Raw genomic sequence first — 27,103 nt, 5'->3', positions numbered from 1 at the left:
GACCCGATTTTTCCATAGGAATCAATGTTAAAATGGACTGAGTCCATTTTAACATGGAATTCAATGGGAAAAAGGGGTCCTTTTCATACCCCTACTATCCAAGTGGGCATGGAGTTGGATATAAACCTGTGGCGAGCGTAGCGAGCCACCGAGCCCGAAGCGTGGCGAGCGTAGCGAGCCCCGCGAGGGGACACGGAATACCGTCCCCTTGCGGGGCTCGCTTCGCTCGCCACGCTTCGGGCTCGGTGGCTCGCTACGCTCGCCACAGGTTTATATCCAACTCCATGCCCACTTGGATAGTAGGGGTATGAAAAGGACCCCTTTTTCCATAGGAATCATTTTAACATTGATTCCTATGGAAAAATCGGGTCATCGCATCCGATGGTCGCATGCGATGCGATGCGATGCGATGCGATATCGCATCGCATCGCATCTGATTGTATGCCTTAACTTAAGGCATACAATCAAAAAATCGGGCGTCCAGATAACTCACAAGTACCGTAGAGACATTTGTAAGAGGTCAAACAGACACAATAGCCATCACCTAAAGACTTACCACACTGTTTAGGCCCAATTCCAACTGCTTTTGGCAGCTAAACAGTGTTGAGCCTCTTTAGTAGTTTAATTTAAGATCCCCTGCTAATATCATGTCCTGTAGGTCTTTTTACATTACCAACACATGATTTTTTTCAGTAAGCAAAAACAGTTAGGAAGCTTTTTTATTATCTTACCTGGTGATAGAAGAGAAGAGGGCAAAAAAGAGCATGTATCTCACCTACAGCCATACCACATTGGATAGGCCCAATCTCGTCTGATCTTGCAAGCTAAGCAGTGTTGCACCTGGTTAGTACTTGGGTGGGAGACCACATGGGAACACCAGGTGCTGTAGGTTTTTTCACATTACTGGCAAATTGTTTTTATTCTCTAGCTATTTAAATTGGAAACTTTTTCTTTTTATTGCCTGTAGAGACATTTGTAAGAGCTCAAACAGACACAATAGCCATCACCTAAAGACTTACCACACTGTTTAGGCCCAATTCCAACTGCTTTTGGCAGCTAAACAGTGTATGAGCCTCTTTAGTAGTTTCATTTAAGATCCCCTGCTAATATCATGTCCTGTAGGTCTTTTTACATTACCAAAACATGATTTTTTTCATTAAGCCAAAACAGTTAGGAAACTTTTTTATTAGCTTACCTGGTGATAGAAGTAGAAGAGGGCAAAAAAGTGCATGTATCTCACCTACAGCCATACCACATTGGATAGGCCCAATCTCGTCTGATCTTGGAAGCTAAGCAGTGTTGGTCCTGGTTAGTACTTGGGTGGGAGACCACATGGGAACACCTGGTGCTGTAGGTTTTTTCACATTAATGGCAAATTGTTTTTATTCTCTAGCTATTTAATTTGGAAACTTTTTCTTTTTATTGCCAGTACAGACATTTGGAAGAGGTCAAACAGACACAATAGCCATCACCTAAAGACTTACCACACTGTTTAGGCCCAATTCCAACTGCTTTTGGCAGCTAAACAGTGTATGAGTCTCTTTAGTAGTTTCATTTAAGATCCCCTGCTAATATCATGTCCTGTAGGTCTTTTTACATTACCAAAACATGATTTTTTTCATTAAGCCAAAACAGTTAGGAAACTTTTTTATTAGCTTACCTGGTGATAGAAGTAGAAGAGGGCAAAAAAGTGCATGCATCTCACCTACAGCCATACCACATTGGATAGGCCCAATCTCGTCTGATCTTGGAAGCTAAGCAGTGTTGGGCCTGGTTAGTACTTGGGTGGGAGACCACATGGGAACACCTGGTGCTGTAGGTTTTTTCACATTACTGGCAAATTGTTTTTATTCTCTAGCTATTTAAATTGGAAACTTTTTCTTTTTATTGCCAGTACAGACATTTGGAAGAGGTCAAACAGACACAATAGCCATCACCTAAAGACTTACCACACTGTTTAGGCCCAATTCCAACTGCTTTTGGCAGCTAAACAGTGTATGAGCCTCTTTAGTAGTTTCATTTAAGATCCCCTGCTAATATCATGTCCTGTAGGTCTTTTTACATTACCAAAACATGATTTCTTTCATTAAGCCAAAACAGTTAGGAAACTTTTTTATTAGCTTACCTGGTGATAGAAGTAGAAGAGGGCAAAAAAGTGACTGTGTCTCACCTAAAGCCATACCACATTGGATATGCCCAATCTCATCTGATCTTGGAAGCTAAGCAGTGTTGGGCCTGGTTAGTACTTGGGTGGGAGACCACATGGGAACACCAGGTGCTGTAGGTTTTTTCACATTACTGGCAAATTGTTTTTATTCTCTAGCTATTTAAATTGGAAACTTTTTCTTTTTATTGCCAGTACAGACATTTGGAAGAGGTCAAACAGACACAATAGCCATCACCTAAAGACTTACCACACTGTTTAGGCCCAATTCCAACTGCTTTTGGCAGCTAAACAGTGTATGAGCCTCTTTAGTAGTTTAATTTAAGATCCCCTGCTAATATCATGTCCTGTAGGTCTTTTTACATTGCCAACACATGATTTTTTTCAGTAAGCAAAAACAGTTACGAAACTTTTTTATTATCTTACCTGGTGATAGAAGAGAAGAGGGCAAAAAAGAGCATGTATCTCACCTACAGCCATACCACATTGGATAGGCCCAATCTCGTCTGATCTTGCAAGCTAAGCAGTGTTGCGCCTGGTTAGTACTTGGGTGGGAGACCACATGGGAACACCAGGTGCTGTAGGTTTTTTCACATTACTGGCAAATTGTTTTTATTCTCTAGCTATTTAAATTGGAAACTTTTTCTTTTTATTGCCTGTAGAGACATTTGTAAGAGCTCAAACAGACACAATAGCCATCACCTAAAGACTTACCACACTGTTTAGGCCCAATTCCAACTGCTTTTGGCAGCTAAACAGTGTATGAGCCTCTTTAGTAGTTTCATTTAAGATCCCCTGCTAATATCATGTCCTGTAGGTCTTTTTACATTACCAAAACATGATTTTTTTCATTAAGCCAAAACAGTTAGGAAACTTTTTTATTAGCTTACCTGGTGATAGAAGTAGAAGAGGGCAAAAAAGTGCATGTATCTCACCTACAGCCATACCACATTGGATAGGCCCAATCTCGTCTGATCTTGGAAGCTAAGCAGTGTTGGTCCTGGTTAGTACTTGGGTGGGAGACCACATGGGAACACCTGGTGCTGTAGGTTTTTTCACATTAATGGCAAATTGTTTTTATTCTCTAGCTATTTAATTTGGAAACTTTTTCTTTTTATTGCCAGTACAGACATTTGGAAGAGGTCAAACAGACACAATAGCCATCACCTAAAGACTTACCACACTGTTTAGGCCCAATTCCAACTGCTTTTGGCAGCTAAACAGTGTATGAGTCTCTTTAGTAGTTTCATTTAAGATCCCCTGCTAATATCATGTCCTGTAGGTCTTTTTACATTACCAAAACATGATTTTTTTCATTAAGCCAAAACAGTTAGGAAACTTTTTTATTAGCTTACCTGGTGATAGAAGTAGAAGAGGGCAAAAAAGTGCATGCATCTCACCTACAGCCATACCACATTGGATAGGCCCAATCTCGTCTGATCTTGGAAGCTAAGCGGTGTTGGGCCTGGTTAGTACTTGGGTGGGAGACCACATGGGAACACCTGGTGCTGTAGGTTTTTTCACATTACTGGCAAATTGTTTTTATTCTCTAGCTATTTAAATTGGAAACTTTTTCTTTTTATTGCCAGTACAGACATTTGGAAGAGGTCAAACAGACACAATAGCCATCACCTAAAGACTTACCACACTGTTTAGGCCCAATTCCAACTGCTTTTGGCAGCTAAACAGTGTATGAGCCTCTTTAGTAGTTTCATTTAAGATCCCCTGCTAATATCATGTCCTGTAGGTCTTTTTACATTACCAAAACATGATTTTTTTCATTAAGCCAAAACAGTTAGGAAACTTTTTTATTAGCTTACCTGGTGATAGAAGTAGAAGAGGGCAAAAAAGTGACTGTGTCTCACCTAAAGCCATACCACATTGGATATGCCCAATCTCATCTGATCTTGGAAGCTAAGCAGTGTTGGGCCTGGTTAGTACTTGGGTGGGAAACCACATGGGAACACCAGGTGCTGTAGGTTTTTTCACATTACTGGCAAATTGTTTTTATTCTCTAGCTATTTAAATTGGAAACTTTTTCTTTTTATTGCCAGTACAGACATTTGGAAGAGGTCAAACAGACACAATAGCCATCACCTAAAGACTTACCACACTGTTTAGGCCCAATTCCAACTGCTTTTGGCAGCTAAACAGTGTATGAGCCTCTTTAGTAGTTTAATTTAAGATCCCCTGCTAATATCATGTCCTGTAGGTCTTTTTACATTGCCAACACATGATTTTTTTCAGTAAGCAAAAACAGTTACGAAACTTTTTTATTAGCTTACCTGGTGATAGAAGTAGAAGAGGGCAAAAAAGTGCCTGCATCTCACCTACAGCCATACCACATTGGATATGCCCAATCTCGTCTGATCTTGGAAGCTAAGCAGTGTTGGGCCTGGTTAGTACTTGGGTGGGAGACCACATTGGAACATAAGGTGCTGTAGGTTTTTTCACATTACTGGCAAATTGTTTTTATTCTCTAGCTATTTAAATTGGAAACTTTTTCTTTTTATTGCCAGTACAGACATTTGGAAGAGGTCAAACAGACACAATAGCCATCACCTAAAGACTTACCACACTGTTTAGGCCCAATTCCAACTGCTTTTGGCAGCTAAACAGTGTATGAGTCTCTTTAGTAGTTTCATTTAAGATCCCCTGCTAATATCATGTCCTGGAGGTCTTTTTACATTACCAAAACATGATTTTTTTCATTAAGCCAAAACAGTTAGGAAACTTTTTTATTAGCTTACCTGGTGATAGAAGTAGAAGAGGGCAAAAAAGTGCATGCATCTCACCTACAGCCATACCACATTGGATAGGCCCAATCTTGTCTGATCTTGGAAGCTAAGCAGTGTTGGGCCTGGTTAGTACTTGGGTGGGAGACCACATGGGAACACCTGGTGCTGTAGGTTTTTTCACATTACTGGCAAATTGTTTTTATTCTCTAGCTATTTAAATTGGAAACTTTTTCTTTTTATTGCCAGTACAGACATTTGGAAGAGGTCAAACAGACACAATAGCCATCACCTAAAGACTTACCACACTGTTTAGGCCCAATTCCAACTGCTTTTGGCAGCTAAACAGTGTATGAGCCTCTTTAGTAGTTTCATTTAAGATCCCCTGCTAATATCATGTCCTGTAGGTCTTTTTACATTACCAAAACATGATTTTTTTCATTAAGCCAAAACAGTTAGGAAACTTTTTTATTAGCTTACCTGGTGATAGAAGTAGAAGAGGGCAAAAAAGTGACTGTGTCTCACCTAAAGCCATACCACATTGGATATGCCCAATCTCGTCTGATCTTGGAAGCTAAGCAGTGTTGGGCCTGGTTAGTACTTGGGTGGGAGACCACATGGGAACACCAGGTGCTGTAGGTTTTTTCACATTACTGGCAAATTGTTTTTATTCTCTAGCTATTTAAATTGGAAACTTTTTCTTTTTATTGCCTGTAGAGACATTTGTAAGAGGTCAAACAGACACAATAGCCATCACCTAAAGACTTACCACACTGTTTAGGCCCAATTCCAACTGCTTTTGGCAGCTAAACAGTGTTGAGCCTCTTTAGTAGTTTAATTTAAGATCCCCTGCTAATATCATGTCCTGTAGGTCTTTTTACATTACCAACACATGATTTTTTTTCAGTAAGCAAAAACAGTTAGGAAGCTTTTTTATTAGCTTACCTGGTGATAGAAGAGAAGAGGGCAAAAAAGAGCATGTATCTCACCTACAGCAATACCACATTGGATAGGCCCAATCTCGTCTGATCTTGGAAGCTAAGCAGTGTTGGGCCTGGTTAGTACTTGGGTGGGAGACCACATGGGAACACCTGGTGCTGTAGGTTTTTTCACAATACTGGCAAATTGTTTTTATTCTCTAGCTATTTAAATTGGAAACTTTTTCTTTTTATTGCCATTACAGACATTTGGAAGAGGTCAAACAGACACAATAGCCATCACCTAAAGACTTACCACACTGTTTAGGCCCAATTCCAACTGCTTTTGGAAGCTAAACAGTGTATGAGCCTCTTTAGTAGTTTCATTTAAGATCCCCTGCTAATATCATGTCCTGTAGGTCTTTTTACATTACCAAAACATGATTTTTTTCATTAAGCCAAAACAGTTAGGAAACTTTTTTATTAGCTTACCTGGTGATAGAAGTAGAAGAGGGCAAAACAGTGCATGTATCTCACCTACAGCCATACCACATTGGATAGGCCCAATCTCATCTGATCTTGGAAGCTAAGCAGTGTTGGGCCTGGTTAGTACTTGGGTGGGAGACCACATGGGAACACCAGTTGCTGTAGGTTTTTTCACATTACTGGCAAATTGTTTTTATTCTCTATCTATTTAAATTGGAAACTTTTTCTTTTTATTGCCAGCACAGACATTTAGAAGAGGTCAAACATACACAATAGCCATCACCTAAAGACTTACCACACTGTTTAGGCCCAATTCCAACTGCTTTTGGCAGCTAAAGAGTGTTGAGCCTCTTTAGTAGTTTAATTTAAGATCCCCTGCTAATATCATGTCCTGTAGGTCTTTTTACATTGCCAACACATGATTTTTTTCAGTAAGCAAAAACAGTTACGAAACTTTTTTATTAGCTTACCTGGTGATAGAAGTAGAAGAGGGCAAAAAAGTGCCTGTATCTCACCTACAGCCATACCACATTGGATATGCCCAATCTCGTCTGATCTTGGAAGCTAAGCAGTGTTGGGCCTGGTTAGTACTTGGGTGGGAGACCACATGGGAACACCAGGTGCTGTAGGTTTTTTCACATTACTGGCAAATTGTTTTTATTCTCTAGCTATTTAAATTGGAAACTTTTTCTTTTTATTGCCAGTACAGACATTTGGAAGAGGTCAAACAGACACAATAGCCATCACCTAAAGACTTACCACACTGTTTAGGCCCAATTCCAACTGCTTTTGGCAGCTAAACAGTGTTGAGCCTCTTTAGTAGTTTAATTTAAGATCCCCTGCTAATATCATGTCCTGTAGGTCTTTTTACATTACCAAAACATGATTTTTTTCATTAAGCCAAAACAGTTAGGAAACTTTTTTATTAGCTTACCTGGTGATAGAAGTAGAAGAGGGCAAAAAAGTGACTGTGTCTCACCTAAAGCCATACCACATTGGATATGCCCAATCTCGTCTGATCTTGGAAGCTAAGCAGTGTTGGGCCTGGTTAGTACTTGGGTGGGAGACCACATGGGAACACCAGGTGCTGTAGGTTTTTTCACATTACTGGCAAATTGTTTTTATTCTCTAGCTATTTAAATTGGAAACTTTTTCTTTTTATTGCCTGTAGAGACATTTGTAAGAGCTCAAACAGACACAATAGCCATCACCTAAAGACTTACCACACTGTTTAGGCCCAATTCCAACTGCTTTTGGCAGCTAAACAGTGTTGAGCCTCTTTAGTAGTTTAATTTAAGATCCCCTGCTAATATCATGTCCTGTAGGTCTTTTTACATTACCAACACATGATTTTTTTTTCAGTAAGCAAAAACAGTTAGGAAGCTTTTTTATTAGCTTACCTGGTGATAGAAGAGAAGAGGGCAAAAAAGAGCATGTATCTCACCTACAGCAATACCACATTGGATAGGCCCAATCTCGTCTGATCTTGGAAGCTAAGCAGTGTTGGGCCTGGTTAGTACTTGGGTGGGAGACCACATGGGAACACCTGGTGCTGTATCTTTTTTCACAATACTGGCAAATTGTTTTTATTCTCTAGCTATTTAAATTGGAAACTTTTTCTTTTTATTGCCAGTACAGACATTTGGAAGAGGTCAAACAGACACAATAGCCATCACCTAAAGACTTACCACACTGTTTAGGCCCAATTCCAACTGCTTTTGGAAGCTAAACAGTGTATGAGCCTCTTTAGTAGTTTCATTTAAGATCCCCTGCTAATATCATGTCCTGTAGGTCTTTTTACATTACCAAAACATGATTTTTTTCATTAAGCCAAAACAGTTAGGAAACTTTTTTATTAGCTTACCTGGTGATAGAAGTAGAAGAGGGCAAAAAAGTGCATGTATCTCACCTACAGCCATACCACATTGGATAGGCCCAATCTCATCTGATCTTGGAAGCTAAGCAGTGTTGGGCCTGGTTAGTACTTGGGTGGGAGACCACATGGGAACACCAGTTGCTGTAGGTTTTTTCACATTACTGGCAAATTGTTTTTATTCTCTATCTATTTAAATTGGAAACTTTTTCTTTTTATTGCCAGCACAGACATTTAGAAGAGGTCAAACATACACAATAGCCATCACCTAAAGACTTACCACACTGTTTAGGCCCAATTCCAACTGCTTTTGGCAGCTAAACAGTGTTGAGCCTCTTTAGTAGTTTAATTTAAGATCCCCTGCTAATATCATGTCCTGTAGGTCTTTTTACATTGCCAACACATGATTTTTTTCAGTAAGCAAAAACAGTTACGAAACTTTTTTATTAGCTTACCTGGTGATAGAAGTAGAAGAGGGCAAAAAAGTGCCTGTATCTCACCTACAGCCATACCACATTGGATATGCCCAATCTCGTCTGATCTTGGAAGCTAAGCAGTGTTGGGCCTGGTTAGTACTTGGGTGGGAGACCACATGGGAACACCAGGTGCTGTAGGTTTTTTCACATTACTGGCAAATTGTTTTTATTCTCTAGCTATTTAAATTGGAAACTTTTTCTTTTTATTGCCAGTACAGACATTTGGAAGAGGTCAAACAGACACAATAGCCATCACCTAAAGACTTACCACACTGTTTAGGCCCAATTCCAACTGCTTTTGGCAGCTAAACAGTGTATGAGCCTCTTTAGTAGTTTCATTTAAGATCCCCTGCTAATATCATGTCCTGTAGGTCTTTTTACATTACCAAAACATGATTTTTTTCATTAAGCCAAAACAGTTAGGAAACTTTTTTATTAGCTTACCTGGTGATAGAAGTAGAAGAGGGCAAAACAGTGCATGTATCTCACCTACAGCCATACCACATTGGATAGGCCCAATCTCGTCTGATCTTGGAAGCTAAGCAGTGTTGGACCTGGTTAGTACTTGGGTGGGGGAACACCAGTTGCTGTAGGTTTTTTCACATTACTGGCAAATTGTTTTTATTCTCTATCTATTTAAATTGGAAACTTTTTCTTTTTATTGCCAGCACAGATATTTAGAAGAGGTCAAACATACACAATAGCCATCACCTAAAGACTTACCACACTGTTTAGGCCCAATTCCAACTGCTTTTGGCAGCTAAACAGTGTTGAGCCTCTTTAGTAGTTTAATTTAAGATCCCCTGCTAATATCATGTCCTGTAGGTCTTTTTACATTGCCAACACATGATTTTTTTCAGTAAGCAAAAACAGTTACGAAACTTTTTTATTAGCTTACCTGGTGATAGAAGTAGAAGAGGGCAAAAAAGTGCCTGTATCTCACCTACAGCCATACCACATTGGATGTGCCCAATCTCGTCTGATCTTGGAAGCTAAGCAGTGTTGGGCCTGGTTAGTACTTGGGTGGGAGACCACATGGGAACACCAGGTGCTGTAGGTTTTTTCACATTACTGGCAAATTGTTTTTATTCTCTAGCTATTTAAATTGGAAACTTTTTCTTTTTATTGCCTGTAGAGACATTTGTAAGAGGTCAAACAGACACAATAGCCATCACCTAAAGACTTACCACACTGTTTAGGCCCAATTCCAACTGCTTTTGGCAGCTAAACAGTGTTGAGCCTCTTTAGTAGTTTAATTTAAGATTCCCTGCTAATATCATGTCCTGTAGGTCTTTTTACATTACCAACACATGATTTTTTTCAGTAAGCAAAAACAGTTAGGAAGCTTTTTTATTAGCTTACGTGGTGATAGAAGAGAAGAGGGCAAAAAAAAGCATGTATCTCACCTACAGCCATACCACATTGGATAGGCCCAATCTCGTCTGATCTTGGAAGCTAAGCAGTGTTGGGCCTGGTTAGTACTTGGGTGGGGGAACACCTGGTGCTGTAGGTTTTTTCACATTACTGGCAAATTGTTTTTATTCTCTAGCTATTTAAATTGGAAACTTTTTCTTTTTATTGCCAGTACAGACATTTGGAAGAGGTCAAATAGACACAATAGCCATCACCTAAAGACTTACCACACTGTTTAGGCCCAATTCCAACTGCTTTTGGCAGCTAAACAGTGTTTAACCTCTTTAGTAGTTTAATTTAAGATCCCCTGCTAATATCATGTTATGTAGGTCTTTTTACATTGCCAACACATGATTTTTTTCAGTAAGCAGAAACAGTTACGAAACTTTTTTATTAGCTTACCTGGTGATAGAAGTAGAAGAGGGCAAAAAAGTGCCTGTATCTCACCTACAGCCATAACACATTGGATATGCCCAATCTTGTCTGATCTTGGAAGCTAAGCAGTGTTGGGCCTGGTTAGTACTTGGGTGGGAGACCACATGGGAACACCAGGTGCTGTAGGTTTTTTCACATTACTGGCAAATTGTTTTTATTCTCTAGCTATTTAAATTGGAAACTTTTTCTTTTTATTGCCTGTAGAGACATTTGTAAGAGGTCAAACAGACACAATAGCCATCACCTAAAGACTTACCACACTGTTTAGGCCCAATTCCAACTGCTTTTGGCAGCTAAACAGTGTTGAGCCTCGTTAGTAGTTTAATTTAAGATCCCCTGCTAATATCATGTCCTGTAGGTCTTTTTACATTACCAACACATGATTTTTTTCAGTAAGCAAAAACAGTTAGGAAACTTTTTTATTAGCTTACCTGGTGATAGAAGTAGAAGAGGGCAAAAAAGTGCATGTATCTCACCTACAGCCATACCACATTGGATAGGCCCAATCTCGTCTGATCTTGGAAGCTAAGCAGTGTTGGGCCTGGTTAGTACTTGGGTGGGAGACCACATGGGAACACCAGTTGCTGTAGGTTTTTTCACATTACTGGCAAATTGTTTTTATTCTCTATCTATTTAAATTGGAAACTTTTTCTTTTTATTGCCAGCACAGACATTTAGAAGAGGTCAAACATACACAATAGCCATCACCTAAAGACTTACCACACTGTTTAGGCCCAATTCCAACTGCTTTTGGCAGCTAAACAGTGTTGAGCCTCTTTAGTAGTTTAATTTAAGATCCCCTGCTAATATCATGTCCTGTAGGTCTTTTTACATTGCCAACACATGATTTTTTTCAGTAAGCAAAAACAGTTACAAAACTTTTTTATTAGCTTACCTGGTGATAGAAGTAGAAGAGGGCAAAAAAGTGCCTGTATCTCACCTACAGCCATACTACGTTGGATATGCCCAATCTCGTCTTATCTTGGAAGCTAAGCAGTGTTGGGCCTGGTTAGTATTTGGGTGGGAGACCACATGGGAACACCAGGTGCTGTAGGTTTTTTCACATTACTGGCAAATTGTTTTTATTCTCTAGCTATTTAAATTGGAAACTTTTTCTTTTTATTGCCTGTAGAGACATTTGTAAGAGCTCAAACAGACACAATAGCCATCACCTAAAGACTTACCACACTGTTTAGGCCCAATTTCAACTGCTTTTGGCAGCTAAACAGTGTTGAGCCTCTTTAGTAGTTTAATTTAAGATCCCCTGCTAATATCATGTCCTGTAGGTCTTTTTACATTACCAACACATGATTTTTTTCAGTAAGCAAAAACAGTTAGGAAGCTTTTTTATTAGCTTACCTGGTGATAGAAGAGAAGAGGGCAAAAAAGGGCATGTATCTCCCCTACAGCTATACCACATTGGATAGGCCCAATCTCGTCTGATCTTGGAAGCTAAGCAGTGTTGGTCCTGGTTAGTACTTGGGTGGGAGACCACATGGGAACACCTGGTGCTGTAGGTTTTTTCACATTAATGGCAAATTGTTTTTATTCTCTAGCTATTTAAATTGGAAACTTTTTCTTTTTATTGCCAGTACAGACATTTGGAAGAGGTCAAACAGACACAATAGCCATCACCTAAAGACTTACCACACTGTTTAGGCCCAATTCCAACTGCTTTTGGCAGCTAAACAGTGTATGAGTCTCTTTAGTAGTTTCATTTAAGATCCCCTGCTAATATCATGTCCTGTAGGTCTTTTTACATTACCAAAACATGATTTTTTTCATTAAGCCAAAACAGTTAGGAAACTTTTTTATTAGCTTACCTGGTGATAGAAGTAGAAGAGGGCAAAAAAGTGCATGCATCTCACCTACAGCCATACCACATTGGATATGCCCAATCTTGTCTGATCTTGGAAGCTAAGCAGTGATGGGCCTGGTTAGTACTTGGGTGGGAGACCACATGGGAACACCTGGTGCTGTAGGTTTTTTCACATTACTGGCAAATTGTTTTTATTCTCTAGCTATTTAAAATTGGAAACTTTTTCTTTTTATTGCCAGTACAGACATTTGTAAGAGCTCAAACAGACACAATAGCCATCACCTAAAGACTTACCACACTGTTTAGGCCCAATTTCAACTGCTTTTGGCAGCTAAACAGTGTTGAGCCTCTTTAGTAGTTTAATTTAAGATCCCCTGCTAATATCATGTCCTGTAGGTCTTTTTACATTACCAACACATGATTTTTTTCAGTAAGCAAAAACAGTTAGGAAGCTTTTTTATTAGCTTACCTGGTGATAGAAGAGAAGAGGGCAAAAAAGGGCATGTATCTCCCCTACAGCTATACCACATTGGATAGGCCCAATCTCGTCTGATCTTGGAAGCTAAGCAGTGTTGGTCCTGGTTAGTACTTGGGTGGGAGACCACATGGGAACACCTGGTGCTGTAGGTTTTTTCACATTAATGGCAAATTGTTTTTATTCTCTAGCTATTTAAATTGGAAACTTTTTCTTTTTATTGCCAGTACAGACATTTGGAAGAGGTCAAACAGACACAATAGCCATCACCTAAAGACTTACCACACTGTTTAGGCCCAATTCCAACTGCTTTTGGCAGCTAAACAGTGTATGAGTCTCTTTAGTAGTTTCATTTAAGATCCCCTGCTAATATCATGTCCTGTAGGTCTTTTTACATTACCAAAACATGATTTTTTTCATTAAGCCAAAACAGTTAGGAAACTTTTTTATTAGCTTACCTGGTGATAGAAGTAGAAGAGGGCAAAAAAGTGCATGCATCTCACCTACAGCCATACCACATTGGATATGCCCAATCTTGTCTGATCTTGGAAGCTAAGCAGTGATGGGCCTGGTTAGTACTTGGGTGGGAGACCACATGGGAACACCTGGTGCTGTAGGTTTTTTCACATTACTGGCAAATTGTTTTTATTCTCTAGCTATTTAAAATTGGAAACTTTTTCTTTTTATTGCCAGTACAGACATTTGGAAGAGGTCAAACAGACACAATAGCCATCACCTAAAGACTTACCACACTGTTTAGGCCCAATTCCAACTGCTTTTGGCAGCTAAACAGTGTATGAGCCTCTTTAGTAGTGTCATTTAAGATCCCCTGCTAATATCATGTCCTGTAGGTCTTTTTACATTACCAAAACATGATTTTTTTTATTAAGCCAAAACAGTTAGGAAACTTTTTTATTAGCTTACCTGGTGATAGAAGTAGAAGAGGGCAAAAAAGTGACTGTGTCTCACCTAAAGCCATACCACATTGGATATGCCCAATCTCATCTCATCTTGGAAGCTAAGCAGTGTTGGGCCTGGTTAGTACTTGGGTGGGAAACCACATGGGAACACCAGGTGCTGTAGGTTTTTTCACATTACTGGCAAATTGTTTTTATTCTCTAGCTATTTAAATTGGAAACTTTTTCTTTTTATTGCCAGTACAGACATTTGGAAGAGGTCAAACAGACACAATAGCCATCACCTAAAGACTTACCACACTGTTTAGGCCCAATTCCAACTGCTTTTGGCAGCTAAACAGTGTATGAGCCTCTTTAGTAGTTTAATTTAAGATCCCCTGCTAATATCATGTCCTGTAGGTCTTTTTACATTGCCAACACATGATTATTTTCAGTAAGCAAAAACAGTTACGAAACTTTTTTATTAGCTTACCTGGTGATAGAAGTAGAAGAGGGCAAAAAAGTGCCTGCATCTCACCTACAGCCATACCACATTGGATATGCCCAATCTTGTCTGGTCTTGGAAGCTAAGCAGTGTTGGGCCTGGTTAGTACTTGGGTGGGAGACCACATGGGAGCACCAGGTGCTATAGGTTTTTTCACATTACTGGCAAATTGTTTTTATTCTCTAGCTATTTAAATTGGAAACTTTTTCTTTTTATTGCCTGTAGAGACATTTGTAAGAGGTCAAACAGACACAATAGCCATCACCTAAAGACTTACCACACTGTTTAGGCCCAATTCCAACTGCTTTTGGCAGCTAAACAGTGTTGAGCCTCTTTAGTAGTTTAATTTAAGATCCCCTGCTAATATCATGTCCTGTAGGTCTTTTTACATTACCAACACATGATTATTTTCAGTAAGCAAAAACAGTTAGGAAGCTTTTTTATTAGCTTACCTGGTGATAGAAGAGAAGAGGGCAAAAAAGAGCATGTATCTCACCTACAGCCATACCACATTGGATAGGCCCAATCTCGTCTGATCTTGGAAGCTAAGCAGTGTTGGGCCTGGTTAGTACTTGGGTGGGAGACCACATGGGAACACCAGGTGCTGTAGGTTTTTTCACATTACTGGCAAATTGTTTTTATTCTCTAGCTATTTAAATTGGAAACTTTTTCTTTTTATTGCCTGTAGAGACATTTGTAAGAGCTCAAACAGACACAATAGCCATCACCTAAAGACTTACCACACTGTTTAGGCCCAATTCCAACTGCTTTTGGCAGCTAAACAGTGTATGAGCCTCTTTAGTAGTTTCATTTAAGATCCCCTGCTAATATCATGTCCGTAGGTCTTTTTACATTACCAAAACATGATTTTTTTCATTAAGCCAAAACAGTTAGGAAACTTTTTTATTAGCTTACCTGGTGATAGAAGTAGAAGAGGGCAAAAAAGTGCATGTATCTCACCTACAGCCATACCACATTGGATAGGCCCAATCTCGTCAGATCTTGGAAGCTAAGCAGTGTTGGGCCTGGTTAGTACTTGGGTGGGAGACCACATTTGAACACCAGTTGCTGTAGGTTTTTTCACATTACTGGCAAATTGTTTTTATTCTCTATCTATTTAAATTGGAAACTTTTTCTTTTTATTGCCAGCACAGACATTTAGAAGAGGTCAAACATACACAATAGCCATCACCTAAAGACTTACCACACTGTTTAGGCCCAATTCCAACTGCTTTTGGCAGCTAAACAGTGTTGAGCCTCTTTAGTAGTTTAATTTAAGATCCCCTGCTAATATCATGTCCTGTAGGTCTTTTTACATTGCCAACACATGATTTTTTTCAGTAAGCAAAAACAGTTACAAAACTTTTTTATTAGCTTACCTGGTGATAGAAGTAGAAGAGGGCAAAAAAGTGCCTGTATCTCACCTACAGCCATACTACATTGGATATGCCCAATCTCGTCTTATCTTGGAAGCTAAGCAGTGTTAGGCCTGGTTAGTATTTGGGTGGGAGACCACATGGGAACACCAGGTGCTGTAGGTTTTTTCACATTACTGGCAAATTGTTTTTATTCTCTAGCTATTTAAATTGGAAACTTTTTCTTTTTATTGCCTGTAGAGACATTTGTAAGAGCTCAAACAGACACAATAGCCATCACCTAAAGAGTTACCACACTGTTTAGGCCCAATTCCAACTGCTTTTGGCAGCTAAACAGTGTTGAGCCTCTTTAGTAGTTTAATTTAAGATCCCCTGCTAATATCATGTCCTGTAGGTCTTTTTACATTGCCAACACATGATTTTTTTCAGTAAGCAAAAACAGTTAGGAAGCTTTTTTATTAGCTTACCTGGTGATAGAAGAGAAGAGGGCAAAAAAGAGCATGTATCTCACCTACAGCCATACCACATTGGATAGGCCCAATCTCGTCTGATCTTGGAAGCTAAGCAGTGTTGGGCCTGGTTAGTACTTGGGTGGGAGACCACATGGGAACACCTAGTGCTGTAGGTTTTTTCACATTACTGGCAAATTGTTTTTATTCTCTAGCTATTTAAATTGGAAACTTTTTCTTTTTATTGCCTGTAGAGACATTTGTAAGAGCTCAAACAGACACAATAGCCATCACCTAAAGACTTACCACACTGTTTAGGCCCAATTCCAACTGCTTTTGGCAGCTAAACAGTGTATGAGCCTCTTTAGTAGTTTCATTTAAGATCCCCTGCTAATATCATGTCCTGTAGGTCTTTTTACATTACCAAAACATGATTTTTTTCATTAAGCCAAAACAGTTAGGAAACTTTTTTATTAGCTTACCTGGTGATAGAAGTAGAAGAGGGCAAAAAAGTGCATGTCTCTCACCTACAGCCATACCACATTGGATAGGCCCAATCTCGTCTGATCTTGGAAGCTAAGCAGTGTTGGGCCTGGTTAGTACTTGGGTGGGAGACCACATGGGAACACCAGTTGCTGTAGGTTTTTTCACATTACTGGCAAATTGTTTTTATTCTCTATCTATTTAAATTGGAAACTTTTTCTTTTTATTGCCAGCACAGACATTTAGAAGAGGTCAAACATACACAATAGCCATCACCTAAAGACTTACCACACTGTTTAGGCCCAATTCCAACTGCTTTTGGCAGCTAAACAGTGTTGAGCCTCTTTAGTAGTTTAATTTAAGATCCCCTGCTAATATCATGTCCTGTAGGTCTTTTTACATTGCCAACACATGATTTTTTTCAGTAAGCAAAAACAGTTACAAAACTTTTTTATTAGCTTACCTGGTGATAGAAGTAGAAGAGGGCAAAAAAGTGCCTGTATCTCACCTACAGCCATACTACATTGGATATGCCCAATCTCGTCTTATCTTGGAAGCTAAGCAGTGTTGGGCCTGGTTAGTATTTGGGTGGGAGACCACATGGGAACACCAGGTGCTGTAGGTTTTTTCACATTACTGGCAAATTGTTTTTATTCTCTAGCTATTTAAATTGGAAACTTTTTCTTTTTATTGCCTGTAGAGACATTTGTAAGAGCTCAAACAGACACAATAGCCATCACCTAAAGACTTACCACACTGTTTAGGCCCAATTCCAACTGCTTTTGGCAGCTAAACAGTGTTGAGCCTCTTTAGTAGTTTAATTTAAGATCCCCTGCTAATATCATGTCCTGTAGGTCTTTTTACATTACCAACACATGATTTTTTTCAGTAAGCAAAAACAGTTAGGAAGCTTTTTTATTAGCTTACCTGGTGATAGAAGAGAAGAGGGCAAAAAAGGGCATGTACCTCCCCTACAGCCATACCACATTGGATAGGCCCAATCTCGTCTGATCTTGGAAACTAAGCAGTGTTGGTCCTGGTTAGTACTTGGGTGGGAGACCACATGGGAACACCTGGTGCTGTAGGTTTTTTCACATTACTGGCAAATTGTTTTTATTCTCTAGCTATTTAAATTGGAAACTTTTTCTTTTTATTGCCAGTACAGACATTTGGAAGAGGTCAAACAGACACAATAGCCATCACCTAAAGACTTACCACACTGTTTAGGCCCAATTCCAACTGCTTTTGGCAGCTAAACAGTGTATGAGTCTCTTTAGTAGTTTCATTTAAGATCCCCTGCTAATATCATGTCCTGTAGGTCTTTTTACATTACCAAAACATGATTTTTTTCATTAAGCCAAAACAGTTAGGAAACTTTTTTATTAGCTTACCTGGTGATAGAAGTAGAAGAGGGCAAAAAAGTGCATGCATCTCACCTACAGCCATACCACATTGGATAGGCCCAATCTCGTCTGATCTTGGAAGCTAAGCAGTGTTGGGCCTGGTTAGTACTTGGGTGGGAGACCACATGGGAACACCTGGTGCTGTAGGTTTTTTCACATTACTGGCAAATTGTTTTTATTCTCTAGCTATTTAAATTGGAAACTTTTTCTTTTTATTGCCAGTACAGACATTTGGAAGAGGTCAAACAGACACAATAGCCATCACCTAAAGACTTACCACACTGTTTAGGCCCAATTCCAACTGCTTTTGGCAGCTAAACAGTGTATGAGCCTCTTTAGTAGTTTCATTTAAGATCCCCTGCTAATATCATGTCCTGTAGGTCTTTTTACATTACCAAAACATGATTTTTTTCATTAAGCCAAAACAGTTAGGAAACTTTTTTATTAGCTTACCTGGTGATAGAAGTAGAAGAGGGCAAAAAAGTGACTGTGTCTCACCTAAAGCCATACCACATTGGATATGCCCAATCTCGTCTGATCTTGGAAGCTAAGCAGTGTTGGGCCTGGTTAGTACTTGGGTGGGAGACCACATGGGAACACCAGGTGCTGTAGGTTTTTTCACATTACTGGCAAATTGTTTTTATTCTCTAGCTATTTAAATTGGAAACTTTTTCTTTTTATTGCCTGTAGAGACATTTGTAAGAGGTCAAACAGACACAATAGCCATCACCTAAAGACTTACCACACTGTTTAGGCCCAATTCCAACTGCTTTTGGCAGCTAAACAGTGTTGAGCCTCTTTAGTAGTTTAATTTAAGATCCCCTGCTAATATCATGTCCTGTAGGTCTTTTTACATTACCAACACATGATTTTTTTTCAGTAAGCAAAAACAGTTAGGAAGCTTTTTTATTAGCTTACCTGGTGATAGAAGAGAAGAGGGCAAAAAAGAGCATGTATCTCACCTACAGCAATACCACATTGGATAGGCCCAATCTCGTCTGATCTTGGAAGCTAAGCAGTGTTGGGCCTGGTTAGTACTTGGGTGGGAGACCACATGGGAACACCTGGTGCTGTAGGTTTTTTCACAATACTGGCAAATTGTTTTTATTCTCTAGCTATTTAAATTGGAAACTTTTTCTTTTTATTGCCAGTACAGACATTTGGAAGAGGTCAAACAGACACAATAGCCATCACCTAAAGACTTACCACACTGTTTAGGCCCAATTCCAACTGCTTTTGGCAGCTAAACAGTGTTGAGCCTCTTTAGTAGTTTAATTTAAGATCCCCTGCTAATATCATGTCCTGTAGGTCTTTTTACATTGCCAACACATGATTTTTTTCAGTAAGCAAAAACAGTTACGAAACTTTTTTATTAGCTTACCTGGTGATAGAAGTAGAAGAGGGCAAAAAAGTGCCTGTATCTCACCTACAGCCATACCACATTGGATATGCCCAATCTCGTCTGATCTTGGAAGCTAAGCAGTGTTGGGCCTGGTTAGTACTTGGGTGGGAGACCACATGGGAACACCAGGTGCTGTAGGTTTTTTCACATTACTGGCAAATTGTTTTTATTCTCTAGCTATTTAAATTGGAAACTTTTTCTTTTTATTGCCAGTACAGACATTTGGAAGAGGTCAAACAGACACAATAGCCATCACCTAAAGACTTACCACACTGTTTAGGCCCAATTCCAACTGCTTTTGGCAGCTAAACAGTGTATGAGCCTCTTTAGTAGTTTCATTTAAGATCCCCTGCTAATATCATGTCCTGTAGGTCTTTTTACATTACCAAAACATGATTTTTTTCATTAAGCCAAAACAGTTAGGAAACTTTTTTATTAGCTTACCTGGTGATAGAAGTAGAAGAGGGCAAAACAGTGCATGTATCTCACCTACAGCCATACCACATTGGATAGGCCCAATCTCGTCTGATCTTGGAAGCTAAGCAGTGTTGGGCCTGGTTAGTACTTGGGTGGGGGAACACCAGTTGCTGTAGGTTTTTTCACATTACTGGCAAATTGTTTTTATTCTCTATCTATTTAAATTGGAAACTTTTTCTTTTTATTGCCAGCACAGACATTTAGAAGAGGTCAAACATACACAATAGCCATCACCTAAAGACTTACCACACTGTTTAGGCCCAATTCCAACTGCTTTTGGCAGCTAAACAGTGTTGAGCCTCTTTAGTAGTTTAATTTAAGATCCCCTGCTAATATCATGTCCTGTAGGTCTTTTTACATTGCCAACACATGATTTTTTTCAGTAAGCAAAAACAGTTACGAAACTTTTTTATTAGCTTACCTGGTGATAGAAGTAGAAGAGGGCAAAAAAGTGCCTGTATCTCACCTACAGCCATACCACATTGGATATGCCCAATCTCGTCTAATCTTGGAAGCTAAGCAGTGTTGGGCCTGGTTAGTACTTGGGTGGGAGACCACATGGGAACACCAGGTGCTGTAGGTTTTTTCACATTACTGGCAAATTGTTTTTATTCTCTAGCTATTTAAATTGGAAACTTTTTCTTTTTATTGCCAGTACAGACATTTGTAAGAGGTCAAACAGACACAATAGCCATCACCTAAAGACTTACCACACTGTTTAGGCCCAATTCCAACTGCTTTTGGCAGCTAAACAGTGTTGAGCCTCTTTAGTAGTTTAATTTAAGATTCCCTGCTAATATCATGTCCTGTAGGTCTTTTTACATTACCAACACATGATTTTTTCAGTAAGCAAAAACAGTTAGGAAGCTTTTTTATTAGCTTACCTGGTGATAGAAGAGAAGAGGGCAAAAAAAAGCATGTATCTCACCTACAGCCATACCACATTGGATAGGCCCAATCTTGTCTGATCTTGGAAGCTAAGCAGTGTTGGGCCTGGTTAGTACTTGGGTGGGGGAACACCTGGTGCTGTAGGTTTTTTCACATTACTGGCAAATTGTTTTTATTCTCTAGCTATTTAAATTGGAAACTTTTTCTTTTTATTGCCAGTACAGACATTTGGAAGAGGTCAAACAGACACAATAGCCATCACCTAAAGACTTACCACACTGTTTAGGCCCAATTCCAACTGCTTTTGGCAGCTAAACAGTGTTTAACCTCTTTAGTAGTTTAATTTAAGATCCCCTGCTAATATCATGTTATGTAGGTCTTTTTACATTGCCAACACATGATTTTTTTCAGTAAGCAGAAACAGTTACGAAACTTTTTTATTAGCTTACCTGGTGATAGAAGTAGAAGAGGGCAAAAAAGTGCCTGTATTTCACCTACAGCCATAACACATTGGATATGCCCAATCTTGTCTGATCTTGGAAGCTAAGCAGTGTTGGGCCTGGTTAGTACTTGGGTGGGAGAACACATGGGAACACCAGGTGCTGTAGGTTTTTTCACATTACTGGCAAATTGTTTTTATTCTCTAGCTATTTAAATTGGAAACTTTTTCTTTTTATTGCCTGTAGAGACATTTGTAAGAGGTCAAACAGACACAATAGCCATCACCTAAAGACTTACCACACTGTTTAGGCCCAATTCCAACTGCTTTTGGCAGCTAAACAGTGTTGAGCCTCTTTAGTAGTTTAATTTAAGATCCCCTGCTAATATCATGTCCTGTAGGTCTTTTTACATTACCAACACATGATTTTTTTCAGTAAGCCAAAACAGTTAGGAAGCTTTTTTATTAGCTTACCTGGTGATAGAAGAGAAGAGGGCAAAAAAGAGCATGTATCTCACCTACAGCCATACCACATTGGATAGGCCCAATCTCGTCTGATCTTGGAAGCTAAGCAGTGTTGGGCCTGGTTAGTACTTGGGTGGGAGACCACATGGGAACACCTGGTGCTGTAGGTTTTTTAACATTACTGGCAAATTGTTTTTATTCTCTAGCTATTTAAATTGGAAACTTTTTCTTTTTATTGCCAGTACAGACATTTGGAAGAGGTCAAACAGACACAATAGCCATCACCTATAGACTTACCACACTGTTTAGGCCCAATTCCAACTGCTTTTGGCAGCTAAACAGTGTATGAGCCTCTTTAGCAGTTTTATTTAAGATCCCCTGCTAATATCATGTCCTGTAGGTCTTTTTACATTACCAAAACATGATTTTTTTCATTAAGCCAAAACAGTTAGGAAACTTTTTTATTAGCTTACCTGGTGATAGAAGTAGAAGAGGACAAAAAAGTGCATGTATCTCACCTACAGCCATACCACATTGGATAGGCCCAATCTCGTCTGATCTTGGAAGCTAAGCAGTGTTGGGCCTGGTTAGTACTTGGGTGGGAGACCACATGGGAACACCAGGTGCTGTAGGTTTTTTCACATTACTGGCAAATTGTTTTTATTCTCTATCTATTTAAATTGGAAACTTTTTCTTTTTATTGCCAGCACAGACATTTAGAAGAGGTCAAACATACACAATAGCCATCACCTAAAGACTTACCACACTGTTTAGGCCCAATTCCAACTGCTTTTGGCAGCTAAACAGTGTTGAGCCTCTTTAGTAGTTTAATTTAAGATCCCCTGCTAATATCATGTCCTGTAGGTCTTTTTACATTACCAACACATGATTTTTTTCAGTAAGCAAAAACAGTTAGGAAGCTTTTTTATTAGCTTACCTGGTGATAGAAGTAGAAGAGGGCAAAAAAGTGCATGTATCTCACCTACAGCCATACCACATTGGATATGCCCAATCTCGTCTGATCTTGGAAGCTAAGCAGTGTTGGGCCTGGTTAGTACTTGGGTGGGAGACCATATGGGAACACCAGGTGCTGTAGGTTTTTTCACATTACTGGCAAATTGTTTTTATTCTCTAGCTATTTAAATTGGAAACTTTTTCTTTTTATTGCCAGTACAGACATTTGGAAGAGGTCAAACAGACACAATAGCCATCACCTAAAGACTTACCACACTGTTTAGGCCCAATTCCAACTGCTTTTGGCAGCTAAACAGTGTATGAGCCTCTTTAGTAGTTTCATTTAAGATCCCCTGCTAATATCATGTCCTGTAGGTCTTTTTACATGACCAACACATGATTTTTTTCATTAAGCCAAAACAGTTAGGAAACTTTTTTTATTAGCTTACCTGGTGATAGAAGTAGAAGAGGGCAAAACAGTGCATGTATCTCACCTACAGCCATACCACATTGGATAGGCCCATTCTCGTCTGATCTTGGAAGCTAAGCAGTGTTGGGCCTGGTTAGTACTTGGGTGGGAGACCACATGGGAACACCAGGTGCTGTAGGTTTTTTAACATTACTGGCAAATTGTTTTTATTCTCTAGCTATTTAAATTGGAAACTTTTTCTTTTTATTGCCAGTACAGACATTTGGAAGAGGTCAAACAGACACAATAGCCATCACCTAAAGACTTACCACACTGTTTAGGCCCAATTACAACTGCTTTTGGCAGCTAAACAGTGTTGAGCCTCTTTAGTAGTTTAATTTAAGATCCCCTGCTAATATCATGTCCTGTAGGTCTTTTTACATTGCCAACACATGATTTTTTTCAGTAAGCAAAAACAGTTAGGAAGCTTTTTTATTAGCTTACCTGGTGATAGAAGTAGAAGAGGGCAAAAAAGTGCATGTATCTCACCTACAGCCATACCACATTGGATATGCCCAATCTCGTCTGATCTTGGAAGCTAAGCAGTGTTGGGCCTGGTTAGTACTTGGGTGGGAGACCATATGGGAACACCAGGTGCTGTAGGTTTTTTCACATTACTGGCAAATTGTTTTTATTCTCTAGCTATTTAAATTGGAAACTTTTTCTTTTTATTGCCAGTACAGACGTTTGGAAGAGGTCAAACAGACACAATAGCCATCACCTAAAGACTTACCACACTGTTTAGGCCCAATTCCAACTGCTTTTGGCAGCTAAACAGTGTTGAGCCTCTTTAGTAGTTTAATTTAAGATCCCCTGCTAATATCATGTCCTGTAGGTCTTTTTACATTGCCAACACATGATTTTTTTCATTAAGCCAAAACAGTTAGGAAACTTTTTTATTAGCTTACCTGGTGATAGAAGTAGAAGAGGACAAAAAAGTGCCTGTATCTCACCTACAGCCATACCACATTGGATATGCCCAATCTCGTCTGATCTTGGAAGCTAAGCAGTGTTGGGCCTGGTTAGTACTTGGGTGGGAGACCACATGGGAACACCAGTTGCTGTAGGTTTTTTCACATTACTGGCAAATTGTTTTTATTCTCTATCTATTTAAATTGGAAACTTTTTCTTTTTATTGCCAGCACAGACATTTAGAAGAGGTCAAACATACACAATAGCCATCACCTAAAGACTTACCACACTGTTTAGGCCCAATTCCAACTGCTTTTGGCAGCTAAACAGTGTTGAGCCTCTTTAGTAGTTTAATTTAAGATCCCCTGCTAATATCATGTCCTGTAGGTCTTTTTACATTACCAACACATGATTTTTTTCAGTAAGCAAAAACAGTTAGGAAGCTTTTTTATTAGCTTACCTGGTGATAGAAGTAGAAGAGGGCAAAAAAGTGCATGTATCTCACCTACAGCCATACCACATTGGATATGCCCAATCTCGTCTGATCTTGGAAGCTAAGCAGTGTTGGGCCTGGTTAGTACTTGGGTGGGAGACCATATGGGAACACCAGGTGCTGTAGGTTTTTTCACATTACTGGCAAATTGTTTTTATTCTCTAGCTATTTAAATTGGAAACTTTTTCTTTTTATTGCCAGTACAGACATTTGGAAGAGGTCAAACAGACACAATAGCCATCACCTAAAGACTTACCACACTGTTTAGGCCCAATTCCAACTGCTTTTGGCAGCTAAACAGTGTATGAGCCTCTTTAGTAGTTACATTTAAGATCCCCTGCTAATATCATGTCCTGTAGGTCTTTTTACATGACCAACACATGATTTTTTTCATTAAGCCAAAACAGTTAGGAAACTTTTTTTATTAGCTTACCTGGTGATAGAAGTAGAAGAGGGCAAAACAGTGCATGTATCTCACCTACAGCCATACCACATTGGATAGGCCCATTCTCGTCTGATCTTGGAAGCTAAGCAGTGTTGGGCCTGGTTAGTACTTGGGTGGGAGACCACATGGGAACACCAGGTGCTGTAGGTTTTTTAACATTACTGGCAAATTGTTTTTATTCTCTAGCTATTTAAATTGGAAACTTTTTCTTTTTATTGCCAGTACAGACATTTGGAAGAGGTCAAACAGACACAATAGCCATCACCTAAAGACTTACCACACTGTTTAGGCCCAATTACAACTGCTTTTGGCAGCTAAACAGTGTTGAGCCTCTTTAGTAGTTTAATTTAAGATCCCCTGCTAATATCATGTCCTGTAGGTCTTTTTACATTGCCAACACATGATTTTTTTCAGTAAGCAAAAACAGTTAGGAAGCTTTTTTATTAGCTTACCTGGTGATAGAAGTAGAAGAGGGCAAAAAAGTGCATGTATCTCACCTACAGCCATACCACATTGGATATGCCCAATCTCGTCTGATCTTGGAAGCTAAGCAGTGTTGGGCCTGGTTAGTACTTGGGTGGGAGACCATATGGGAACACCAGGTGCTGTAGGTTTTTTCACATTACTGGCAAATTGTTTTTATTCTCTAGCTATTTAAATTGGAAACTTTTTCTTTTTATTGCCAGTACAGACGTTTGGAAGAGGTCAAACAGACACAATAGCCATCACCTAAAGACTTACCACACTGTTTAGGCCCAATTCCAACTGCTTTTGGCAGCTAAACAGTGTTGAGCCTCTTTAGTAGTTTAATTTAAGATCCCCTGCTAATATCATGTCCTGTAGGTCTTTTTACATTGCCAACACATGATTTTTTTCATTAAGCCAAAACAGTTAGGAAACTTTTTTATTAGCTTACCTGGTGATAGAAGTAGAAGAGGACAAAAAAGTGCCTGTATCTCACCTACAGCCATACCACATTGGATATGCCCAATCTCGTCTGATCTTGGAAGCTAAGCAGTGTTGGGCCTGGTTAGTACTTGGGTGGGAGACCACATGGGAACACCAGTTGCTGTAGGTTTTTTCACATTACTGGCAAATTGTTTTTATTCTCTATCTATTTAAATTGGAAACTTTTTCTTTTTATTGCCAGCACAGACATTTAGAAGAGGTCAAACATACACAATAGCCATCACCTAAAGACTTACCACACTGTTTAGGCCCAATTCCAACTGCTTTTGGCAGCTAAACAGTGTTGAGCCTCTTTAGTAGTTTAATTTAAGATCCCCTGCTAATATCATGTCCTGTAGGTCTTTTTACATTGCCAACACATGATTTTTTTCAGTAAGCAAAAACAGTTAGGAAGCTTTTTTATTAGCTTACCTGGTGATAGAAGTAGAAGAGGGCAAAAAAGTGCCTGTATCTCACCTACAGCCATACCACATTGGATATGCCCAATCTCATCTGATCTTGGAAGCTAAGCAGTGTTGGGCCTGGTTAGTACTTGGGTGGGAGACCACATGGGAACACCAAGTGCTGTAGGTTTTTTCACATTACTGGCAAATTGTTTTTATTCTCTAGCTATTTAAATTGGAAACTTTTTCTTTTTATTGCCAGTACAGACATTTGGAAGAGGTCAAACAGACACACTAGCCATCACCTAAAGACTTACCACACTGTTTAGGCCCAATTCCAACTGCTTTTGGCAGCTAAACAGTGTATGAGCCTCTTTAGTAGTTTCATTTAAGATCCCCTGCTAATATCATGTCCTGTAGGTCTTTTTACATGACCAACACATGATTTTTTTCATTAAGCCAAAACAGTTAGGAAACTTTTTTATTAGCTTACCTGGTGATAGAAGTAGAAGAGGGCAAAACAGTGCATGTATCTCACCTACAGCCATACCACATTGGATAGGCCCATTCTCGTCTGATCTTGGAAGCTAAGCAGTGTTGGGCCTGGTTAGTACTTGGGTGGGAGACCACATGGGAACACCAGGTGCTGTAGGTTTTTTCACATTACTGGCAAATTGTTTTTATTCTCTATCTATTTAAATTGGAAACTTTTTCTTTTTATTGCCAGCACAGACATTTAGAAGAGGTCAAACATACACAATAGCCATCACCTAAAGACTTACCACACTGTTTAGGCCCAATTCCAACTGCTTTTGGCAGCTAAACAGTGTTGAGCCTCTTTAGTAGTTTAATTTAAGATCCCCTGCTAATATCATGTCCTGTAGGTCTTTTTACATTGCCAA

The 27,103-nt window shown here is 39.3% G+C and overlaps 41 non-coding genes and 16 pseudogenes across 41 annotated transcripts; all 57 read left to right on the top strand.

Annotated features, from left to right (window-relative positions):
- Nucleotides 1–773: 773 nt before the first annotated feature.
- LOC146025072 (5S ribosomal RNA) lies at nucleotides 774–892 on the top strand (annotated as a pseudogene).
- A 346-nt stretch (nucleotides 893–1,238) lies between these two features.
- Nucleotides 1,239–1,357, top strand: LOC146023656 (5S ribosomal RNA). Its single transcript, XR_014453066.1, has one exon. It is a non-coding gene; the product is annotated as a 5S ribosomal RNA (ribosomal RNA).
- Nucleotides 1,358–1,703: 346 nt separating this feature from the next.
- On the top strand, nucleotides 1,704–1,822 carry LOC146022445 (5S ribosomal RNA). Its single transcript, XR_014451902.1, has one exon. It is a non-coding gene; the product is annotated as a 5S ribosomal RNA (ribosomal RNA).
- Nucleotides 1,823–2,168: 346 nt separating this feature from the next.
- LOC146022714 (5S ribosomal RNA) lies at nucleotides 2,169–2,287 on the top strand. Its single transcript, XR_014452158.1, has one exon. It is a non-coding gene; the product is annotated as a 5S ribosomal RNA (ribosomal RNA).
- A 345-nt stretch (nucleotides 2,288–2,632) lies between these two features.
- LOC146024962 (5S ribosomal RNA) lies at nucleotides 2,633–2,751 on the top strand (annotated as a pseudogene).
- Nucleotides 2,752–3,097: 346 nt separating this feature from the next.
- Nucleotides 3,098–3,216, top strand: LOC146023655 (5S ribosomal RNA). The gene has a single exon (XR_014453065.1). It is a non-coding gene; the product is annotated as a 5S ribosomal RNA (ribosomal RNA).
- A 346-nt stretch (nucleotides 3,217–3,562) lies between these two features.
- On the top strand, nucleotides 3,563–3,681 carry LOC146022830 (5S ribosomal RNA). Its single transcript, XR_014452270.1, has one exon. It is a non-coding gene; the product is annotated as a 5S ribosomal RNA (ribosomal RNA).
- Nucleotides 3,682–4,027: 346 nt separating this feature from the next.
- LOC146023411 (5S ribosomal RNA) lies at nucleotides 4,028–4,146 on the top strand. The gene has a single exon (XR_014452830.1). It is a non-coding gene; the product is annotated as a 5S ribosomal RNA (ribosomal RNA).
- Nucleotides 4,147–4,492: 346 nt separating this feature from the next.
- Nucleotides 4,493–4,611, top strand: LOC146024485 (5S ribosomal RNA). Its single transcript, XR_014453864.1, has one exon. It is a non-coding gene; the product is annotated as a 5S ribosomal RNA (ribosomal RNA).
- A 346-nt stretch (nucleotides 4,612–4,957) lies between these two features.
- Nucleotides 4,958–5,076, top strand: LOC146023720 (5S ribosomal RNA). The gene has a single exon (XR_014453127.1). It is a non-coding gene; the product is annotated as a 5S ribosomal RNA (ribosomal RNA).
- A 346-nt stretch (nucleotides 5,077–5,422) lies between these two features.
- Nucleotides 5,423–5,541, top strand: LOC146023177 (5S ribosomal RNA). Its single transcript, XR_014452602.1, has one exon. It is a non-coding gene; the product is annotated as a 5S ribosomal RNA (ribosomal RNA).
- A 345-nt stretch (nucleotides 5,542–5,886) lies between these two features.
- Nucleotides 5,887–6,005, top strand: LOC146023227 (5S ribosomal RNA). Its single transcript, XR_014452650.1, has one exon. It is a non-coding gene; the product is annotated as a 5S ribosomal RNA (ribosomal RNA).
- A 346-nt stretch (nucleotides 6,006–6,351) lies between these two features.
- LOC146023836 (5S ribosomal RNA) lies at nucleotides 6,352–6,470 on the top strand. The gene has a single exon (XR_014453239.1). It is a non-coding gene; the product is annotated as a 5S ribosomal RNA (ribosomal RNA).
- Nucleotides 6,471–6,815: 345 nt separating this feature from the next.
- Nucleotides 6,816–6,934, top strand: LOC146025051 (5S ribosomal RNA). Its single transcript, XR_014454061.1, has one exon. It is a non-coding gene; the product is annotated as a 5S ribosomal RNA (ribosomal RNA).
- Nucleotides 6,935–7,279: 345 nt separating this feature from the next.
- LOC146023176 (5S ribosomal RNA) lies at nucleotides 7,280–7,398 on the top strand. The gene has a single exon (XR_014452601.1). It is a non-coding gene; the product is annotated as a 5S ribosomal RNA (ribosomal RNA).
- Nucleotides 7,399–7,744: 346 nt separating this feature from the next.
- On the top strand, nucleotides 7,745–7,863 carry LOC146024796 (5S ribosomal RNA; annotated as a pseudogene).
- A 346-nt stretch (nucleotides 7,864–8,209) lies between these two features.
- Nucleotides 8,210–8,328, top strand: LOC146023835 (5S ribosomal RNA). The gene has a single exon (XR_014453238.1). It is a non-coding gene; the product is annotated as a 5S ribosomal RNA (ribosomal RNA).
- A 345-nt stretch (nucleotides 8,329–8,673) lies between these two features.
- On the top strand, nucleotides 8,674–8,792 carry LOC146025039 (5S ribosomal RNA). Its single transcript, XR_014454060.1, has one exon. It is a non-coding gene; the product is annotated as a 5S ribosomal RNA (ribosomal RNA).
- Nucleotides 8,793–9,138: 346 nt separating this feature from the next.
- Nucleotides 9,139–9,247, top strand: LOC146025373 (5S ribosomal RNA; annotated as a pseudogene).
- Nucleotides 9,248–9,592: 345 nt separating this feature from the next.
- On the top strand, nucleotides 9,593–9,711 carry LOC146021649 (5S ribosomal RNA). Its single transcript, XR_014451127.1, has one exon. It is a non-coding gene; the product is annotated as a 5S ribosomal RNA (ribosomal RNA).
- A 344-nt stretch (nucleotides 9,712–10,055) lies between these two features.
- On the top strand, nucleotides 10,056–10,164 carry LOC146025206 (5S ribosomal RNA; annotated as a pseudogene).
- Nucleotides 10,165–10,509: 345 nt separating this feature from the next.
- On the top strand, nucleotides 10,510–10,628 carry LOC146024277 (5S ribosomal RNA). The gene has a single exon (XR_014453663.1). It is a non-coding gene; the product is annotated as a 5S ribosomal RNA (ribosomal RNA).
- Nucleotides 10,629–10,973: 345 nt separating this feature from the next.
- LOC146024172 (5S ribosomal RNA) lies at nucleotides 10,974–11,092 on the top strand. The gene has a single exon (XR_014453563.1). It is a non-coding gene; the product is annotated as a 5S ribosomal RNA (ribosomal RNA).
- A 345-nt stretch (nucleotides 11,093–11,437) lies between these two features.
- On the top strand, nucleotides 11,438–11,556 carry LOC146024963 (5S ribosomal RNA; annotated as a pseudogene).
- A 344-nt stretch (nucleotides 11,557–11,900) lies between these two features.
- On the top strand, nucleotides 11,901–12,019 carry LOC146024685 (5S ribosomal RNA; annotated as a pseudogene).
- Nucleotides 12,020–12,365: 346 nt separating this feature from the next.
- On the top strand, nucleotides 12,366–12,484 carry LOC146023305 (5S ribosomal RNA). Its single transcript, XR_014452727.1, has one exon. It is a non-coding gene; the product is annotated as a 5S ribosomal RNA (ribosomal RNA).
- A 345-nt stretch (nucleotides 12,485–12,829) lies between these two features.
- LOC146024683 (5S ribosomal RNA) lies at nucleotides 12,830–12,948 on the top strand (annotated as a pseudogene).
- Nucleotides 12,949–13,294: 346 nt separating this feature from the next.
- On the top strand, nucleotides 13,295–13,413 carry LOC146023304 (5S ribosomal RNA). Its single transcript, XR_014452726.1, has one exon. It is a non-coding gene; the product is annotated as a 5S ribosomal RNA (ribosomal RNA).
- Nucleotides 13,414–13,760: 347 nt separating this feature from the next.
- Nucleotides 13,761–13,879, top strand: LOC146024939 (5S ribosomal RNA; annotated as a pseudogene).
- Nucleotides 13,880–14,225: 346 nt separating this feature from the next.
- LOC146024695 (5S ribosomal RNA) lies at nucleotides 14,226–14,344 on the top strand (annotated as a pseudogene).
- A 344-nt stretch (nucleotides 14,345–14,688) lies between these two features.
- Nucleotides 14,689–14,807, top strand: LOC146022103 (5S ribosomal RNA). The gene has a single exon (XR_014451571.1). It is a non-coding gene; the product is annotated as a 5S ribosomal RNA (ribosomal RNA).
- Nucleotides 14,808–15,152: 345 nt separating this feature from the next.
- Nucleotides 15,153–15,271, top strand: LOC146024914 (5S ribosomal RNA; annotated as a pseudogene).
- Nucleotides 15,272–15,616: 345 nt separating this feature from the next.
- Nucleotides 15,617–15,735, top strand: LOC146024672 (5S ribosomal RNA; annotated as a pseudogene).
- A 344-nt stretch (nucleotides 15,736–16,079) lies between these two features.
- On the top strand, nucleotides 16,080–16,198 carry LOC146023816 (5S ribosomal RNA). Its single transcript, XR_014453219.1, has one exon. It is a non-coding gene; the product is annotated as a 5S ribosomal RNA (ribosomal RNA).
- Nucleotides 16,199–16,544: 346 nt separating this feature from the next.
- LOC146024171 (5S ribosomal RNA) lies at nucleotides 16,545–16,663 on the top strand. Its single transcript, XR_014453562.1, has one exon. It is a non-coding gene; the product is annotated as a 5S ribosomal RNA (ribosomal RNA).
- Nucleotides 16,664–17,008: 345 nt separating this feature from the next.
- LOC146024821 (5S ribosomal RNA) lies at nucleotides 17,009–17,127 on the top strand (annotated as a pseudogene).
- A 344-nt stretch (nucleotides 17,128–17,471) lies between these two features.
- Nucleotides 17,472–17,590, top strand: LOC146024419 (5S ribosomal RNA). Its single transcript, XR_014453801.1, has one exon. It is a non-coding gene; the product is annotated as a 5S ribosomal RNA (ribosomal RNA).
- Nucleotides 17,591–17,936: 346 nt separating this feature from the next.
- On the top strand, nucleotides 17,937–18,055 carry LOC146022444 (5S ribosomal RNA). Its single transcript, XR_014451901.1, has one exon. It is a non-coding gene; the product is annotated as a 5S ribosomal RNA (ribosomal RNA).
- Nucleotides 18,056–18,401: 346 nt separating this feature from the next.
- On the top strand, nucleotides 18,402–18,520 carry LOC146023174 (5S ribosomal RNA). The gene has a single exon (XR_014452599.1). It is a non-coding gene; the product is annotated as a 5S ribosomal RNA (ribosomal RNA).
- Nucleotides 18,521–18,865: 345 nt separating this feature from the next.
- Nucleotides 18,866–18,984, top strand: LOC146023226 (5S ribosomal RNA). The gene has a single exon (XR_014452649.1). It is a non-coding gene; the product is annotated as a 5S ribosomal RNA (ribosomal RNA).
- Nucleotides 18,985–19,329: 345 nt separating this feature from the next.
- LOC146025028 (5S ribosomal RNA) lies at nucleotides 19,330–19,448 on the top strand. The gene has a single exon (XR_014454059.1). It is a non-coding gene; the product is annotated as a 5S ribosomal RNA (ribosomal RNA).
- Nucleotides 19,449–19,794: 346 nt separating this feature from the next.
- LOC146025330 (5S ribosomal RNA) lies at nucleotides 19,795–19,903 on the top strand (annotated as a pseudogene).
- Nucleotides 19,904–20,248: 345 nt separating this feature from the next.
- On the top strand, nucleotides 20,249–20,367 carry LOC146023028 (5S ribosomal RNA). The gene has a single exon (XR_014452460.1). It is a non-coding gene; the product is annotated as a 5S ribosomal RNA (ribosomal RNA).
- Nucleotides 20,368–20,710: 343 nt separating this feature from the next.
- LOC146025307 (5S ribosomal RNA) lies at nucleotides 20,711–20,819 on the top strand (annotated as a pseudogene).
- Nucleotides 20,820–21,164: 345 nt separating this feature from the next.
- Nucleotides 21,165–21,283, top strand: LOC146025007 (5S ribosomal RNA; annotated as a pseudogene).
- Nucleotides 21,284–21,627: 344 nt separating this feature from the next.
- On the top strand, nucleotides 21,628–21,746 carry LOC146022443 (5S ribosomal RNA). The gene has a single exon (XR_014451900.1). It is a non-coding gene; the product is annotated as a 5S ribosomal RNA (ribosomal RNA).
- Nucleotides 21,747–22,092: 346 nt separating this feature from the next.
- Nucleotides 22,093–22,211, top strand: LOC146022102 (5S ribosomal RNA). The gene has a single exon (XR_014451570.1). It is a non-coding gene; the product is annotated as a 5S ribosomal RNA (ribosomal RNA).
- A 345-nt stretch (nucleotides 22,212–22,556) lies between these two features.
- On the top strand, nucleotides 22,557–22,675 carry LOC146025577 (5S ribosomal RNA). Its single transcript, XR_014454235.1, has one exon. It is a non-coding gene; the product is annotated as a 5S ribosomal RNA (ribosomal RNA).
- Nucleotides 22,676–23,022: 347 nt separating this feature from the next.
- On the top strand, nucleotides 23,023–23,141 carry LOC146023901 (5S ribosomal RNA). Its single transcript, XR_014453302.1, has one exon. It is a non-coding gene; the product is annotated as a 5S ribosomal RNA (ribosomal RNA).
- A 345-nt stretch (nucleotides 23,142–23,486) lies between these two features.
- LOC146025576 (5S ribosomal RNA) lies at nucleotides 23,487–23,605 on the top strand. The gene has a single exon (XR_014454234.1). It is a non-coding gene; the product is annotated as a 5S ribosomal RNA (ribosomal RNA).
- Nucleotides 23,606–23,950: 345 nt separating this feature from the next.
- LOC146023322 (5S ribosomal RNA) lies at nucleotides 23,951–24,069 on the top strand. Its single transcript, XR_014452744.1, has one exon. It is a non-coding gene; the product is annotated as a 5S ribosomal RNA (ribosomal RNA).
- Nucleotides 24,070–24,414: 345 nt separating this feature from the next.
- LOC146025575 (5S ribosomal RNA) lies at nucleotides 24,415–24,533 on the top strand. The gene has a single exon (XR_014454233.1). It is a non-coding gene; the product is annotated as a 5S ribosomal RNA (ribosomal RNA).
- A 347-nt stretch (nucleotides 24,534–24,880) lies between these two features.
- On the top strand, nucleotides 24,881–24,999 carry LOC146023900 (5S ribosomal RNA). Its single transcript, XR_014453301.1, has one exon. It is a non-coding gene; the product is annotated as a 5S ribosomal RNA (ribosomal RNA).
- A 345-nt stretch (nucleotides 25,000–25,344) lies between these two features.
- Nucleotides 25,345–25,463, top strand: LOC146025574 (5S ribosomal RNA). The gene has a single exon (XR_014454232.1). It is a non-coding gene; the product is annotated as a 5S ribosomal RNA (ribosomal RNA).
- A 345-nt stretch (nucleotides 25,464–25,808) lies between these two features.
- LOC146023321 (5S ribosomal RNA) lies at nucleotides 25,809–25,927 on the top strand. Its single transcript, XR_014452743.1, has one exon. It is a non-coding gene; the product is annotated as a 5S ribosomal RNA (ribosomal RNA).
- Nucleotides 25,928–26,272: 345 nt separating this feature from the next.
- On the top strand, nucleotides 26,273–26,391 carry LOC146022120 (5S ribosomal RNA). Its single transcript, XR_014451588.1, has one exon. It is a non-coding gene; the product is annotated as a 5S ribosomal RNA (ribosomal RNA).
- Nucleotides 26,392–26,737: 346 nt separating this feature from the next.
- Nucleotides 26,738–26,856, top strand: LOC146023899 (5S ribosomal RNA). Its single transcript, XR_014453300.1, has one exon. It is a non-coding gene; the product is annotated as a 5S ribosomal RNA (ribosomal RNA).
- Nucleotides 26,857–27,103: the final 247 nt, after the last annotated feature.

This window comes from Crinia signifera, chromosome 7 (genome assembly GCF_055691185.1).
Source record: "Crinia signifera chromosome 7, ASM5569118v1, whole genome shotgun sequence".
NCBI lineage: Eukaryota > Metazoa > Chordata > Amphibia > Anura > Myobatrachidae > Crinia > Crinia signifera.
The sequence above is the reverse complement of the archived record's forward strand: the minus strand, read 5'-3'. Positions and strand labels throughout refer to the sequence as shown.